Below are 12422 nucleotides of genomic sequence, written 5' to 3' on the forward strand. Positions count from 1 at the left end.
GTTGCAGTGAGCCAAGATCGCACCATTGCACTCCAGCCTGGGCAACAAGAGCAAAACTCTGTCTAAAAAAAAAAATTAAAAGAGAAATTTTGTCCATCACAAATAAATAAATATATAAATGTGGTACACATAGATAATGGAATTCTATTTGGTCATAAAAAGGAATGAAATGCTGATACATTCTATGATTCAGATGAACTTCAAAAACCTCATGCTAGGTGAAATTATCCAGACACAAAAGACCACATATTGTAGGATTCTGTATTTGGAACATCCCAAACTGGCAAATCTATGGGGACAGAGAGCAGACTGGTGTTTGCCAGGGATGGGAGGGAAGGAAGAATAGGCAGTGACTGCTTAGTGGTTGTGGGGTTTTCTTTTGGGATGAGGAAGATGTTTTGTAACTAGAGGTGGTGGTCGCACACATTGTGAATATTCTAAACATCACTGAAATAAAAAATTTTAAATGGTTTATGTTTTATGTATTTCATCTCAATAAAAAAAGCAACATCAAAAAAGATTGGTTTTTTTTGTTTGTTTGTTTTGAGATAGGGTCTCACTCTGTTACTCAGGGTGCAGTGCAGTGGTTCGATCGTACCTCTTAGCTCACTGCAGCCTCCACCTCCTAAGCTCAAGAGATACTCCTGCCTCAGCCTCCTGAGCAGGTGAGACTCCAGGTGCACACCACCATGCCTTGCTAATTTTTAAATTTTAAATTTTTTGTTTTTAAGAGACGAGGGCCTCCCTTCATTGCCCAGGCTGGTCTCGAACTCCGGGATTCAAGTAATTCTCCTGCCTCAGCCTTGCAAAGTACTGGGATTACAGGTGTGATCCACTGTGCCCAGCGAGATTTTTTCTTTCAATGAAAAGGTGGCTGTTCCTCCTCTCTGTTGTGTCTGGACTCAGGAGAGGGAGTGGTGGCACCCTGACTTCTACCAAAGCAACACTTGCCCATCCTTATGAAGCCTCTTGATGAACATTGTGTCCCTTCCTTAAAACACTCTACTGCCATCTGCTGGAAAATTGTCATCATAAATATACAAACCTATGGTAGGGACGGATTCCCATAGATGTGGCATACTTGTGCAGTTCACAACCTGCACATGTACACATGGTGGGATATTTGACTTTATTTTTTCAGTGTACTCCATCCACATACAGACGAGGCCCTGAAAACCCTAGTGCTGCCTTTCCTTTCTGTCCGCACTGCAATGCTGATACTAACCAGAAATAGACAATTGACTGAGTCTAGAGCTTTGCTTCTCCACCTGTGATCCAGGTATGCACAGCCTTCGTATGGCAGGAGAGTTAGCTAGAAATGCAGTCTCAGGATCCACCTGGATATGACGAATCAGAATCTGCATTTTAATTATTTTATTTTATTTTTAAGATGGAGTCTCATTCTCTCACCCAGGCTGCAGCGCAGTAGCACAATATTGTCTCACTGCAGCATCCACTTCCCACGTTCAAGCGAATTCTCCTGCCTCAGCCTCCCAAGTAGCTGGGACCACAGGCACCCACCACCATATTCAGCTATTTTTTGTATTTTTAGTAGAGACAAGGTTTCACCGTTTTGGCCAGGTGGGTCTTGAACTCCTGGTCTCAAGTGATCTGCCTACCTTGGCTTCCCAAAGTGCTGGGATTACAGGTGTGAGCCACTGTGCCCAGCCTAGTTTATTTTAGAGATAGGGTCTCATTCTGTCATCCAGGCTGGAGTGCAATTCAGTGATCATAGCTCATTGCAGCCTTGAACTCCTGGGCTCATGGGCCCCAGCGACCCTCCCACCTCAGACTCCTAAAGTACTGGGGTTACAGGTGTGAGCCACCACACCAGGCCTGAAACTACATTGGTTTTTTTGGCTTTTTGTTTTTTTCTTTGAGATGGAGTTTCACTCTTGGTGCACAGGCTGGAGGGCAATGGCGTGATCTCGGCTCACTGCAGTCTATGCCTGCGCCTCTCAGGTTCAAGCAATTTTCCTGAGTCAGCTTCTTGAGCAGCTTGGATTACAGGTGCCTGCCACCACACCTGGCTAATTGTTTGTATTTTTAGTAGAGACAGGGTTTTGCCATGTTAACCAGGCTGGTCTCAAACTCCTGGCCTCAGGTGATCTGCCCACTTCGGTCTCCCAAAGTGCTTGGAATGCAGGCATGAGCCACTGTGCCCTGCCCAATCTACATTGTTAACAAGGTCTGCAGCTGATTTGTGTGCACACAGAATTTGAGAAGCGCTGCCTTAGAAGCCTTGGCTACACATTGGAATCACCTGAGGAGCTTTAAAACCTACTGACTCTGGGGTGCGGCCTGGATGTGTGATGTGGAAAAGCTTGTTAACTGAGTCTCGTGTGCAGCCAGGGCTGAGACCACTGGTCTAGAAGCCTTGCTGCTCAATGTCTGGCCGTGGGCCGGCGGCATCAGCATTCCTGGAGAGCTCATGAGAAATGTAGAGCTTCAGGGCTCACCCCAGACCTCCTGAGTCAGAATCTGTGTATTAACAAGATCTTCAGGTATTTCTTGTGCGCTTTCAATTTGGAGCAGCCCTGGGCTCAGAGCTGGTGACGTCAATTGCAGAGCCCAGTGAAAAATGACAATGCAAGCTCCCTGTTCCAAAAATGATTAAGAATTTTAAGAAAACATTAGCAGAGCATTAAACCAAGCACAGGACCCTTTTAAGCTCAGTTCTGTGTGACTGCATAGGTTGCACGTACAAAAAGCCTGGACTAGCTTCCCTCTGATTTGTCAGGGAGATGCCTGTCAGCAAAGAAATCCACGTGCCGGATCCACTCATCACTGTAGTGAAACCTTCTCTGGAGCATTTTGGGTCATCTCTGCAGAACCGGAAGGATGAGGACAGGATGGAAGAGACTCCTCCTCGCTCCTGGTGACAGATCTCTAGGCCGTTTGTTCTGTAACTATGCCGGCAAGAGCAATGCACCGTTTCCCCCCAGAACACCAGGCATGTTCCTCCTCTTTGATTTGCCAGGGAGGAGACAGGGCTTTCAGATCCACTGGGAAGGAGGCTCTGCAATCCCACTACTTCCTGGGACCAGGATTACCCTGGAAGCAGCTCCTCTCTGGGGCTCTCCCTACCCATTCGCTGGCTACCGCTGGGCAGGGCAGGTGGGAGACTATGATTCCCTGTGGGCTGTTTTGTGAACAGCAGTAATGCATTTCACAGCCCTGGAGATGCATCCATCACAGATATGGGATGCTTCAGACCATACCTGTACCCTGTTTAAAAGAAATAAGACAAGCCATGTAGATAAAATTAAATGTTATGGTAGCCACATTTTAAAAAGGAGGAAGAAACAGGTGAAATTAATTTTGACAATATATTTTTCTCTTCTTTTCTTTTCTTTCTTTTTTTCCTTTCTTCCTTTTCTTTTCTTTTCTTTCTTTTTTCTTTCTTTTTTTTTTTTTAAAGGAGTTTCGTTCTTGTCGCCCAGGCTGGAGTACAATGGCGTGTTCTTGGCTCACTGCAACATCCGCCCCCCGGGTTCAAGCGATTCTCCTGCCTCAGCCTCCCGAGTAGCTGGGATTATAGGCACCTGCCACCACGCCTGACTAATTTGTTTGTATTTTTAGTGGAGACCGGGTTTCACCACGTTGGCCAGGCTGGTCTCCAACTCCTGACCTCAGGTGATCCACCTGCCTTGGCCTCCCAAAATGCTGTGACAATATATATTATTTAACCTCACATATCCAAAATATTATTTCAATGTGTAGTCAATATAAAAAATGACTAATGAGATAGTTTATATATTTTTCCCCCATACTAAGTCTTCAAAATCTAGTGTGTGTTTCACATTTAGAGCATATCTCAGTTCACACCAGCTACATTTCAAGTGCTCTGTAGCAGCCATGTATAGCTGGTGGCTGCTGTATAGACAATGCAGTTCTAGAATTTCTATAAACCAGTAGCCAAGGCAGTGGCCATACAATAAGGAGTGCAGCACTGATCAGGTGCAGTGGCTTATGCTTGTGATCCCAACACTTTGGGAGGCTGAGGCAGGTGGAAGGATCTTGAGATCAGGCTGGCCAACATGGCAAAACCCCATCTCTACTAAAAGTAGAAAAATTAGCCGGGCGTGGTGGCAGATGCCTGTACTCCCAGCTACTTGAGAGGCTGAGGCAGGAGAATTGCTTCAACCTGGGAGGCAGAGGTTGCAGTGAGCCAAGATCATGCCACTGGACTCCAACCTAGGTGACAGAGCAAGACTTCATCTCAAAAACAAAACAAAACAAAATAAAACAAAAACCAAACAAAAGGAATTGGGGCACTGAGAGGCAGGAATTGAGACAGCATTTACATGTTGGTAAAATCATTTCTACTTAGCATCCATGTTCACAGAGAGGCCTTCCAAGCCCCTTGGGAGCACTGTCCCATCAAACACTAAGACCAAGCACTAACGGTCTCAGGCATGACCTCCTGGAATGAGTTCTGACAGAATGGACTTGCAGAGGTAAGATTCCCAGGTCTAACCCAAAGTCTCAATTGAGAACCACCATCTGTCTCTTGCAATTGATTTTTTTAAAAAAGAGTATATTCATTTACAAAGGACTTGTAGATCATAACCATGACCCTGTGGAATAAATGAATGAATGAATGAAAAATGCCAGTGTGAAGAACAGAAAGCAGTTCTTCTCGTGGAACGAGGGGCGGTGGGTAGGTCTTCTGACCTACATCTTTTTTTTTTTTTTTTTTTGAGATGGAGTCTCGCTGTGTCTCCCAGACTGGAGTGCAGTCGCACGATCTCGGCTCACCGCAAGCTCCACCTCCCAGGTTCACGCCATTCTCCTGCCTCAGCCTCCCGAGTAGCTGGGACTACAGGCGCCCGCCACCACGCCCGGCTAATTTTTTGTATTTTTAGTAGAGGCGGAGTTTCACCGTGTTAGCCAGGATGGTCTCGATCTCCTGACCTCGTGATCCACCCGCCTCGGCCTCCCAAAGTGCTGGGATTACAGGTGTGAGCCACCACGCCCAGCCTCTGACCTACATCTAAACTCAGGGGTTGGGCCACAAGACTGGTATTTTGATCTTGGGCTGCAGACCCTCAGAGATGTGCCTGGGGCAGGCAGTTGTAGACTCAGTCAGAGCTGCATCCTTATTAGACATGGATCCCAAAGTGTACCCGGAGCCCTCCTTTCCACTGCCCATCATCCCATCAGGAGAGGGCCCTGCCTTTGCTTCTCACAGCCTTTCATTCATCCAGTCACCCATTCATTTATTCATTGAGCACAATGTATCAAATAGAACCTTAAAAGTCTGTGCTAAGTGGAAGAAGTCAGTCACAAAAGTGCACATACTGTGTGATTCCATTTATACGAACATCCAGAGTGTCTATAGAAGCAGAAAGTAGGTTAGTGCTTGCTTAGGGCTGAGGGAGATGGGGGATAGAAGGGTGACTGCCCACAGGTACAGGGTATCATTTTTGGGTAATGAAAACATTCTAAAATCCAACATAATGAGGTCTGCACAGTTCTGAATACACTAAATACCACTGCACTGTACACTTTCTAAGGGTGAACTGAATGGTGTATGAATTATACCTCAATAAGGCTGTCTAAAAATATGTGTTGAGCACTCACTGTGTGACCTGCATGCTAGGGACTCAGGAATGAATAGAACTAATGCCATCCTCACCCTCAGGCCACATACAGTCTGGGGGTGGAGGCAACTGCTAAACAAATGATCATACAAATCAGTTTCCTTTTTGTTTTGCATTTTATTTTGTTTTTAACAGACACTGTAAACCAAAAATAAAATTGTAAGGCCCTGCAACCTTCTGAATGGACCCCTCCTCTCAGCCAAGGACATTCTAGAATTAACCTGAAAATCTAGTTCAGGCCGTCCTGGAAGAGGGGGTTGGACATTTCTCATTATACCCTCCAGCTTTAACACAGACCTTAAGTCTGATAAGAAACATTTACAACCTATTCTCTCTGAAGCCTGCTACGTGGAGGCACCATCTGCATGAGAAAACCTTGGTCTGCACAACCCATATTGCAACTCAGACATTTTCTTTCTTTCTTTATTCCTCCCTTCCTTTCTTTTTTCTTTCTTTTTTTTTTTTTTAGAGACGGAGTCTCTCTCTGTCTCCCAGGCTGGAGGTGGAGTTCAGTGGCGCAATCTTGGCTCACTGCAAGCTCCGCCTCCTGGGTTCACGCCATTCTCCTGCCTCAGCCTCCTGAGTAGCTGGGACTATAGGCGCTGCCACCATACACAGCTAATTTTTTTGTATTTTTAGTAGAGACGGGGTTTCACAATGTTAGCCAGGATGGTCTTGATCTCCTGACCTCGTGATCCACCCGCCTCGGCCTCCCAAAGTGCTGGGATTACAAGCATGAACCACCACACCTGGCTCTTTTTTTCCTTCCTCCCTCCCTCCTTCCCTTCCTCTCTTCCTTCCTTCCTTTCTCTCTCTCTCCCTTTCTCTCTCTGTTTGTTTCTTTTTTCTTTCTTTTCTTGACAGGGTCTCACTGTGTTGTCCAGGCTGGACTGCAGTGGCGTGATCTTGGCTCACTGGAACCTCCACCTCCCAGGTTCAGCCCGCCTCAACCTGCCAAGTAGCTGCGATTACAGGCATGTGCCATCACACCCGGCTAATTTTTGTATTTTTAGTAGAGACAGGGTTTCACCATGTTGGCCAGGCTGGTCTCAAACTCCTGACCCCAAGTGATCCACTCACCTTGGCCTCCCAAAGTGCTGATACCACGGCACCTGGCCATGACTCAGACATTTCTTACTACAGATAATAACTTTTTCAACCAATTGGCAAACAGAAAAAATTTCCATCTACTTACAACCTGGAAGCCCCTGCTCCCTTTGGGTTGCCCCAGCCTTCCAGATGGAACCAATGTCCATCTTGCACATATTGATGTATTATGCCTCTCTAAAATGCATAAAAAGAAGCTGTACCTTGACCACCTTCGACACATATCAGGATCTCCTGAGGCTGTGTCACAGGCACGTCCTTAAACCTTGCAAAATAAACTCTCTCGATTGATCGAGCCCTGTCTCAGATACTTTGGGATGTCTCAGATACACTTGGCAATGGTACCTATTTATGGGTGTAACGCGAGGTTTCCATACATGTACACATTGTGTAATGATCAAATCAGGTTAACGAGCAAATCCATCACCCCAAACCTTGATCACTGCTTTGTGGTGAGAACATTCAGACGCCTCCTGTAGCTGTTTGGAAACACACAGTACTTCATTGTTAACTGTCCTCACCCTCGGGACAGCCACGGAGGGCCGAAAGGAAGTGCAGGCTGCTGTGAGCGCCTTCAAGAGGGGGCAGCACTGAGCTCACCTGCGAGCCTAGACCTGGAGAGAAGCTGGAGTCTCCAGCCCGAGGGGAGGCGAAGGAGGGAACCGCCTTGCAGGCAGAGGGAAGAGCATGTGCGGAGGCCCCGAGGCAGAGCCTGGCAATTCGGCGGCGGAACAGATGCTGGAAGGGAGGAGGAGGAGGAGCAGGAGGAGGTACGGGGGCCTGGGTCGCTGCGGAGAGCCGAGGTCTCTGAAGTCGCAGCACTAGGGCAGTGGGAAGCTGTTACGGGGTAGACGCCCCGGATGGGGGAGGGGCTATATGATAATCTGGGAGTTGTTCTTTATTGTGGAGTAAAGGGAGGCAGAGGTGAAGCCGTCGAGGGAGCAGCGAGCTCATCACTCCCCACATTCTATTAAAATGCACATTCTCCCGGGAGGGGGCTTCCAGTTAATGAAACAGGAAGCAAGGTCTGTTGAGCTTGCAACCAGCTGAGAGCAATTTGAGGACAAAAGGAAAGGGCGGGAAGAAGCGGGATCTCGGGAAGTTGGCAGGCAGGTGAGAGCCTGGCTGGCCTGTTCACGCTTGTCTGCCCCTGGTGGCCGGGACGGGAAGGTCAGAGGACAGGGTCGGCGGCGCCAACCCCCGTGGGGGTCCCAGCTGCTGCAGATCCGGGCTGGGGCTGGGCCTGGCCGCTGCTGGGGGCGGGAGGCAGTTCCCAGCCCGGGGCCGATGACGTCAACGTTGTCATGGAGATCCGGCTTCCCTGCCCAGCGTTGCAGCTGCGGGAGCCCGGGGCGGGGAGGCTCTGCGAGGCTGAGGGAAGCAGAAGGCACAGACCTGGGTCCTGCAGGCGGTGCAGGCGCAGGCGGTGGCTCCACCTAGGAGCACAGCCCTGGCAGAGGCAGGATGCCCAGAATGGGAGGGCTCCCTGCTGCACCCAGCCCGCCCCGCCCCGTGTCGCCCAGACGTGGCTTCGGCCTTGCACTAGCTCCTGGGGTAGCCGATGAGGAACCCCCTGAGATGGGGGCCCAGGCTTCCCCACCCTGGGGTCCAGAGACTTAGTCCCCAGTCTGGAAGTTGTCTTGGCAGAAGAGTGTTCTGGTATGCTCCTGTGCTCCCCCCTTTAACAGGAGTGTTTCCGGACCAAACTGAGGGTGGGGCTGCTTATTCTCCGGCCCCATAACCAGATGCAGATGAACGGGGAAAGGAAGGAGTTGGTTTCTGTAACCGGGTACAGGGAGAAGGCCTGGAGATTATCCCCAGACCAACTCAAAATTACAAAGTTTTCCAGAGCTTATATACCTTCTAAGCTACATGTCTACGTCTAAGTGTGCATTCATCTAAAGACATAAGTGATTAACTTCTATTTTTATTTTTATTTTTTTATTTTTATTTTTTTTTGAGACGGAGTCTCACGCTGTTGCCCAGGCTGGAGTGCAGTGGCGCGATCTCGGCTCACTGCAAGCTCCGCCTCCTGGGTTCACGCCATTCTCCTGCCTCAGCCTCCTGAGTAGCTAGGACTACAGGCGCCCGCCACCGCGCCCGGCTAATTTTTTGTATTTTTAGTAGAGACGGGGTTTCACTGTGGTCTCGATCTCCTGACCTTGTGATCCGCCCGCCTCGGCCTCCCAAAGTGCTGGGATTACAGGCTTGAGCCACCGCGCCCGGCCGTGATTAACTTCTGTAGCTAAGGTCTGAGTCCTGAAGCTCTTCCTCTGGAGCCTCAGTAAATTTAGTTCATCTAAATGGGTCCAGGTGCTGGGGTGATTACCCTTATCTTGTCTCCTACTAAATCATGGAGGTGTGGGGAGTTCCTTCAGACCCCCAGTAAACTTGTCTGTGGAGGTCTGGGGAGTTATTTCAGACCCCCAATAAAATTTGTTTAATCCTAAATGGGTCCCATTAAGAATTCCTTCGTTTTCCTGTCATGCTTCAAGGCCCAGGAAAGGCCCAGGCAAAACTCTTGGTGGGCTTTTGTGATATTCCAGTCTTTGTAGAAGGGTACTGGCTCTTTCAGCTTTTAATATTTCACCGAACCACTCAGTCAGTGCTGAAACCATTGTTATGAGGCCTGTGTTAGTGAGACCTGGCCTGCCACAGGAGCACACGAAGAGGGAACCAGCAGCCTCTTACTGACCTCCCTCCACTCCCCCTGTTTTGTTTCCAGTGCCTATTCGCTAAGGAACATTGACCCAGTCCCTCCTTGTGCCAAGCGGTGTCCTGAATGCTTTATGAGGTCACGGAATCCTCCCTGTGGCCCCAGGACCTACAAGGGACATTGTGGAAGCTGCTGGTTTATTTATTGTGTTCACACATGTGTTCCCTGAAGCACATATGTGAAATGGTGTTCTTAGTGCTACGCGCTGCTCTGTCAGATCTTTCCAGTTTGTTTTTTTTTTATAGATGTGTTTTTTTTTTTGGAGATAGGGTCTCACTCTGTCACCCCGGCTGAGGTACACTGGCACCCTCATAGCTCACCACACTCTCAACCTCCTGGACTCAAGTGATCCTCCCACCTCAGCCTCCTGAGTAGCTGGGACTACAGGCCAGTGCTACCACGCCTGACTTATTTTTAAATTTTTTATAGAGAGGGGGTCTCACCATGTTGCCCAGGTTGTTTTCAAACTCCTGGCCTTCAGTGATCCTCCCACCTTGGCTTCTCAAAGCACTGGGATTACAGGTGTGAGCCGTCATGCCTGGGCTTTTCCAGTTTCTTAAAATACCTTTGTAGCAAAAGGTCAGTCTACACTAGTTAAGATTTTGGCCTCAAAACTATGTTCATGTTTCCTTCAGCCCCTCCCTTTTCTGAGTACCTGCCTCATTTTGCTGGTGTTGCCCTTGTCCTCCGTAGGCCATTGCTGCTTCTCTGGCTGACAGTGGGGATGTTCAAATGGTGGCCCAGGTGCCAGCTCTGGGAGAGACCCCATGAGGCAGGGGTGGAGGTGATGGTCCCCAGGCCATGTTCCCCCCAGCCCCTTCCCCCTGTGGACCACCTCCCACCTCCTGCTGCCCCCTGCTGGGTCTCTTTTTCCTTTCTGGGTGGGATAACAGGAAGCTGTCTCAGGCCTACTGCCTCCTAGTGTCCACGTGACTCCCAGAAACTCACACTGCCCTGACTTGTAGACTGGAGGACATTGCTGTGGTCACCTCTCCCCACCCAGGCACCTCTTGGCAACTCTTTCTCCTCTAGTCCAGGCAGGCAGCATGAAGATCAAGCATCACCTGCCTTGGGCTGGGGGTGGCTGGAGGACAGGAGTGAACCTGGAACCTGGGAAGGGTATTTCCTTATTTTTCTCTCCCTGCTCATGGACCTCCAGTCTTCTTTTGGAGATGGGATGACATCCGGAGAGAGTGGAATATTTTGCACTACTTTTTAATAGGCCCCGGGGGTCGGCCCTTGGCTTTCTACCTTTCTCTAGAATGTGGGGAACTCATATCTAGATGGTGATTTCAAGACTGCTGGAGAAGGCTCACTCAATCTCCTCTTATTTTGACCATCCGTCCACCCACTGACCCATCCACCCACCCTTTATCCGTCTATTCTCCATCCATCCATCCATCCATCCATCCATCCATCCATCTGTCCATCCTCTGTCCATCCACCCTTCCATCTACCCACCCACTCATCCATCCATCCATCTCTCTACCCATCCATCTATCCATCCATTCACCATCATCCACCCACCCATCCGTCTATCCACCTATCCATCCACCCACCCACCCACTGATCTATCCATTCACCCACCCACCCATCTGTCTATCCATCCACCCATTCATTCATCTATTCATACATACATTCACTATCCATCCCCCCTCCATTCATCAATGTTGACTGTACACCTACTATGTGCCGGTCACTCTGGTGGATGCTGAGGATCTAGCTATGAATAAGCAAGACCAAAACTCCCACCCTTATGGAGTGTATGCTCTGGGAGGAGTCAGGCAATAACAAAATCAACAATGAAAAGATGTAGTGGGTCAGGTGTGGTGGCTTATGCCTGTAATCCCAGCACTTTGGGAGGCCGAGGCAGGTGGATCACTTGAGGTCAGGAGTTGGAGATCTGCCTGGCCAACATGGTGAAAGCCCCTCTCTACTAAAAATACAGAAATTAGCCTGGTGTGGTGAGACCCAGCTACTTGGGAGGCTGAGGCACAAGAATCACTTGAACCCGGGAGGCAGAGTTTGCAGTGAGCTGAGATGGTGCCACTGCACACAAGTCTAGGTGACAGAGTGAGACTCCATCTCAAAAAAAAAAAAAAAAAGAAAGAAAGAAAGAAAGGTGGAAAAGATGTAGTACTTTAAAAGGATAAATACAGTAGAGAAAAATTAATCCAGAAAGGGGACTAGCGAGAATGGAGAAGGGGTATCCAAGTGGGGTTCACTGAGAAGGTGATATTTGAACAAAAACCTGAGGGAAGGGAGAAGGGAACTGAGTCGGTATTTGGGGAAAGAATGTTCCAGGCAAAGGGAACAGCCAGTGCAGAAGCCCAGAGGTGGGAGTGGGCACAGAGTGTGAAGAGCAGGAGGAGGGGATGAAGCCAGGGCAGAGTGGGCACAGGGGAGGAGAGGAGAGGGCCAGATCAGTGGCTTCTCATGGGCCTCTGGGTGTCATTGGTCTCACTGTCCATCCACTCAGTCCACAGTAGCCCCACATGCACTGCAGAACTTGCTGCTCACCGGGTCCTTTGCGGAAGGTTCCCCTGTGCACGTGTCATCTCATCTCCAAACTATTCTCGTCATTCTCATTTTATAGATGAGAAAACTGAGGCCCGAGCCTGTAAGGTGAACAACGAGGGAAGAGAAGGGAATAGGCTGGAAGTGGGTATTTGGGATGGGTCGGGCAGGGCCCAGGCCTGCATGACATTCTCTGGGAAGAGGCAGCCAGGTCTTTGCCAAAAACCTCCCTATGGCTGCCCCAGTTGGCCCAAGTTATTGAACCTCAAAGAACCCAAATCTTCTTGTCACAAACTGTCTTGGAAGGGCAAGCAGGTTCTCTGTTCCCAGCCTTCCAGGATGACCAGCCCCAGCGGGTGCATGTGGGGTGGGGTGGGGGAGAGGGAGGGACAGAGCCAGGTTTTTCCTACCAGGCAGGCCCATGCAGCTTGCGTGTGGGTGGGTGAGAGAAGGGTGGGTGGTTCTTAGCAGAAGGG

At 49.3% G+C, this 12422-nt stretch overlaps 1 protein-coding gene across 1 annotated transcript in view; it reads left to right on the plus strand.

Moving 5' to 3' along the window:
* Window positions 1–7305: 7305 nt before the first annotated feature.
* The window catches only part of PLCG2 (phospholipase C gamma 2), a 230942-nt gene continuing 225825 nt past the window's right edge, over window positions 7306–12422 (plus strand). The window contains exon 1 of the mRNA XM_077986963.1: window positions 7306–7483. The gene's annotated coding sequence lies outside the window, so the exon portion shown is untranslated. The remainder of the gene's footprint in view (window positions 7484–12422) is intronic.

Source organism: Macaca mulatta, chromosome 20 (assembly GCF_049350105.2).
Source record: "Macaca mulatta isolate MMU2019108-1 chromosome 20, T2T-MMU8v2.0, whole genome shotgun sequence".
NCBI lineage: Eukaryota > Metazoa > Chordata > Mammalia > Primates > Cercopithecidae > Macaca > Macaca mulatta.